A 4875-nucleotide genomic window follows, 5' to 3' on the forward strand; every position below is an offset into this window, starting at 1 on the left:
AAAAATTTTGTTGTTTTCATCAGGAATGTTAGATTTTTATCACCTATTAACATGATAGGGGTTTTCATATGTGACCTAAATGTATGATTTGTTACTTCAATTATTGTATTATTAAAATTCCTGGCATTTCTAGGACAAAATCTACCTGATCATGTTAAAAATTACTTAGCTTCATTGAAAATAATTTGCTATTTTCTTTTTTTAAAAAAGATTTTATTTATTTATTTTTAAAGATTCTAGACAGAGAGAGCATGGTGGGGAGGGGCAGACGGAGAGGAAGAGAGAATCTTCAAGCAGACACTCTGCTGAGTGTGGAGCCCGACACAGGCTCGATTCCATGACCTTGAGATCATGACCTGAGCTGAAACCAAGAGTTGGACACTTAACCAACTGAGCCACCCAGGCGCCCCCAAGATTTTATTTTTTTAAGTAATCTCTGCACTCAATGTGGGGCTCGAGCTCCCAACCCCGAGATCAAGAGTCACACGCTCCATCAGTGGAGCCAGTCAGATGCCCCTGATTTTGTCATATTTTCAAGGGGAATTTTGACATTGAATTTCTTACGAGTTTGTATTTTCTGAGTGTACTTTTGTAATATTTTTGACAGGCTTTATAATAATTTTATTTGCTTCATAAAATGGGTTAAATTGTTATATCTTTATGTATTTAGAAAGAGAATTATATGTCCTTAAAAATTTGCAAAGATTTGCCTACAGGGCTGAACCTTTTTTGATTTCTTCTCTGGTTTTGATTTCTTAATTTTTTCTATTTCTTGATTCAATGTGGGTGATTTATGTTTTTCCAGAAAAAAAAAAATCTAACAGCATGTAGTTAACTACACATAGTATTCTCATATAATTAAAAAAAAAAACCCAAAAACTTTTCCATAGCTATTATGTCTTTCTCCTTTTTAATTTATACTTTCTCTTTTTTATTAAATAGGTTTGCCAGATATTTCTCTACTTTCTTCCTATTTTTTCCAAAAAAAATTACTTTTGGAATTGATCAATAATTGTGTTTTTGGTTTGTTTTCTAATTCACTGATTTCTGCTTCAATCTTTAATTCTTCTTTTCTCAAAGTTAATTTAAGCATTACTCAGTTCACTTTATTTTTATTCTTTCTTGTTGAATTTTCTCCTGCTAAACAATGTTACTAAGGTTGGTCTGGTTTCAAATGACTTTTGGGTATTTCTAAAAATTAAATCTAATCTCAGAGGAGGAAGATTTTCTATCACTGATGGGATGATGTCATTTAAAGAAATGTTACTCGTCTCTTGTGGCAAGTTTCTAAAGAAATTTTTAAATGTTTGAGTAATGGAAATACAATTGCAGCAAGCTTATGACCTATTCTGAAGGGGGCAACATCCATTTGTATATATAAAATCTGTGCATTTGCTAGAACATCATCTGCCTTTACATATTTGAAAAGAATCAAGTGCTAGGACTTAAAGAGTAGCTCACATTTGCTTAATGGGATGTCCTCTGATACTGAATACTGTAACGTGAAGATATGTTTAAATAATTTTTTGTTTTGTGAAAATGTGTTTACATAACTTCTGTGTACAGCCTGGCTTCACATTTGCTTGTAATTGAAATTAATCCCAAATAGAAATGCAGATTTTTCAAAGGCAAAGATTAAAAATTGTTCATATGACAGGATGACAAAGTTTCCTCTGCAAAAATCAATTCACTATGATGATGTAGATGAAGGCAGAACATTTTTTCTAAAATAATTTTTTAGGGCACCTGGGTGGCTCAGTCAGCTAAACGTCTGCCTTCGGCTCAGGCCATGATCTCAGGGTTCTGGGATCGAGCCCCACATCGGGATCCCTGCTCAGTGGGCAGCCTGCTTCTCCCTCTCCCACTTCCCCTGCTTGTGTTCCCTCTCTCACTCTGTGTCAAATAAATAAAATCTTTCTTAAAAAAATAATTTTTAACACTCTGATAGGCCACATTATAAGCAATAAAAAGAATAAATACTGTGCCAAGAGAAAGGCAGATTTGCAAGTGTGACCTTTGCCAACTAATGTAGCAGAAGATCATCAAATCCACGTGTTTGTAGACTATGTAACAGTATTTAAGTGGCCAGGAAAGGAAGGATTTTGTGGTCAAGAAAGTGGAAATGTCCTTTTTAACATATGACCCTGACCAGTCCCATCTCAAGTAACTGTTGATCAAGTTACAGATGGTTGGCAAGCCAGGTGGGAGGGAAGAGAAACGTCTGACAAAGTTGCAAAACACAGGCCACAAAGCAAGTGGCTGTTATCATTAAAAATACAAACTTACTTAAATCTTCAATAATTAAAATAATGCAAAGAAAAATTGTTTTGCAAAGCATTCCAGAAAAAGTTGTTTCAAAAGGCTTTTACATAAAATTTTAGGGAAGACAGAACATGGCTTTATGAATAAACCAAAAACATAACTAGACACCCCCAACTAGTAACTTCATGATCATGATGGAAAACATTCTGTGAATATATTTGAAATATACATATATTTCTTTTGCACCTACATGCATTTCAAGTTTTTTAAGCTTCCAAATGTTTAAAACATGTAAGTTTCTGTGCTCTAGGAATTTTCTTTGAGACATTAGGAACCAATAAATGGAAAAGCAAACTTTTATCTCTACCAGCTTTAAACAGAGGCATGTATATATAAATTTATGTATTCAGTATTGATCTTAACTGGTTGCCTTTTAAAGTAGTTTAGGGTTAACAAGACAGTAAGCCAGAGCCAAAAATAACCTTAATTGTTTGTTATCGTGGCTGTGAAATTTTCAGTAAAGCACAGACCTAAAGTCCAAATGCTGCTAAAGGATTACCTTAGAAAGCAGAGCCTGAGGCCAAGTTTAAGTGCTAAAACTTTATTAGGAGGTAAAATCCCAGGGCAGGGTAAAGGGAAATGCAAAGGAAGCAAATACAAAGCAATACATCACTGAGCTGAAAACAACTTCACTAAAAAGTAGAGCTGATTGCTCAGTCCCAAAGGAACGCTTCCAGACAAACCATACAAAACCATCTTGTCTTGAGACCTGTCTATGGAGAAAAAGGAGAGGAATTTATATGCTGGCTACTTCTTACTTCCTGTCCTTTTTGGTGCAAATTTGCATCTTGGGACTCTAATGCTCCGCTCTTCTGGGTTTGCCACATGACCTGTCCACGCTATTGCCTGGGAAGCAAGAGCATGTTGAACCTCAAGGTTTTTCACCCGAGTCTGGGACTGATGGAAGGAGCCAGAGGCTTCTACCTCAGAACCATGGTATGAGAGGCAGTGCTGAAGCCTGACCCTCAACAGGGCCGGTAGGCTGTCCCAAGAGGAAGCCATGGAAGCAGGGGCCAGGCCTCTGCCCTGAGCACGAAGTTAAGAGGGGGCCTGGGGGTGGGACTGAGCAAATCTGGGGAGGCACATAAACTGGGTCTGGTAGAGTGTATCCCTCTAGGACTTGAGCTATTCCTAGTGGTGGTGTTCACTGATTCTTAGGGGAGGAGGAGCCCCTCAATTCAGAGCACACATTTAGGTCTCAGATGTTGTAAACCATCACGTCCCTTATTCCTCAACTATCCCTAGCAACTACTTTAACTCTTTTCTCCCCTCTTTTTTTGAGGTGTAATCTGGATATACTACAATTCACCCATGTGGAGACAACGGTGAGATAAGTTTTGTCAACTACATGTCTTATAGCCACCATTCTTATCAAGATAGGGAATTGTTCCATCACCCTCAAAAAGTTCTCTCCTGCTCCTTTGCATCCCATCCCAGGCCAAATGCTTTCCGTCACCATAGTTTTGCCTCTTCTAGAATTTCATATACATGGAATCATACAGACTAAGGCCTTTTGTGTTTACCTTTCCCCCATAGCACAAAGTTTTTCAGGTCCATCCACGTATGAAGAGTGTGTCCCTTTTTATTCCTATTTTGGAGAACTTACTATGTATGCTAAACGTGGGGCATCTTTACCTGCATTATCTCACCTGCAATCCTCACAACCATCCTACTTCACAGTGGAAAGACCCAAGGCTCAGAGGGCCCAGCAGTGGAGTTTGGGGAGGGGCCCCAGGCCGACTCCCGCCAGTCAGGCAGCCTGGCGGCTCCGCACACCGTGCTCCGCAGCCCGACCTGTGGCACCTGCTGTCCAGTTCGACGGAGCAGATGGGGCCTGGCCTTGCCCCGGCTCACGCCAGACAGCTCGGGACGTAGGCCCCGCGGAGACTCCCCGGTGTCGGAGCCACCGCCCCCTCGGCCGCCCCGGGCCCAGCCGCCGGCCTCCCCGGCTGCCTGCTCCCGCCGAGCGGCCACTTCCAGGAGCGGAGGCGGGGCGGCCGCGGAGTTCCGGAGCCACGGCGGCCTGGACTCCGGGAGCCGAGGGCCGGCACCGCCGCGTTTCTGCGGACGCGTCATGGCACGGGCGCCCGATCGTGCCGCGTGCCTGGGCGTTTCACCCCGCGCCGCCCGGGCGTTTGCCTCCGCGCGCGGACGGCGCTACTTCCCGCCACGGCCACGGGGCGCGGGGGATGGCGGGGCGCAGGGGCGCCGAGTCGTCGGCGTGGGCGCGGCGTCAACCGTCGCCGCCGCGCTGCCTCCCGCGCCCGGGGGGAGCCGGCGAAGCTCGCGGGCGGCACGCAGCGTCCGCCACTTCCAGGGCTGGCCGCCACGTCCCTGTTCCCAGAAAGGAGCGAATGAGGACGGTGGTCCGGAGTCGTTTTCGGCTCCTCCACGTCCTCCTCGCTACGATAGTATCTGGAGACTTCATTTTAGGGATGCAGTGGAAACAGATGATGGTGTTTTGCCCTGTGGCGTGGAGGGGCCCGCCCGCCCCTATTGTCTGGCTGCCTGACGGGAGCAGCAGCGCTATTTTTCTTACTCCGAACGTGGTGA

At 43.6% G+C, this 4875-nt stretch overlaps 1 long non-coding RNA gene across 1 annotated transcript in view; it reads right to left on the reverse strand.

Annotated features, from left to right (window-relative positions):
• The window catches only part of LOC145721664 (uncharacterized), a 41345-nt gene extending 36804 nt beyond the window's left edge, over positions 1-4541 (reverse strand). Inside the window, exon 1 of the long non-coding RNA XR_014145498.1 lies at positions 3972-4541. This is a non-coding gene — a long non-coding RNA (uncharacterized LOC145721664). The remainder of the gene's footprint in view (positions 1-3971) is intronic.
• Between the last annotated feature and the right edge of the window lie 334 nt (positions 4542-4875).

This window comes from Leptonychotes weddellii, chromosome 5 (genome assembly GCF_054177405.1).
Source record: "Leptonychotes weddellii isolate Sample4059 chromosome 5, ASM5417740v2, whole genome shotgun sequence".
Taxonomy (NCBI): Eukaryota; Metazoa; Chordata; class Mammalia; order Carnivora; family Phocidae; genus Leptonychotes; species Leptonychotes weddellii.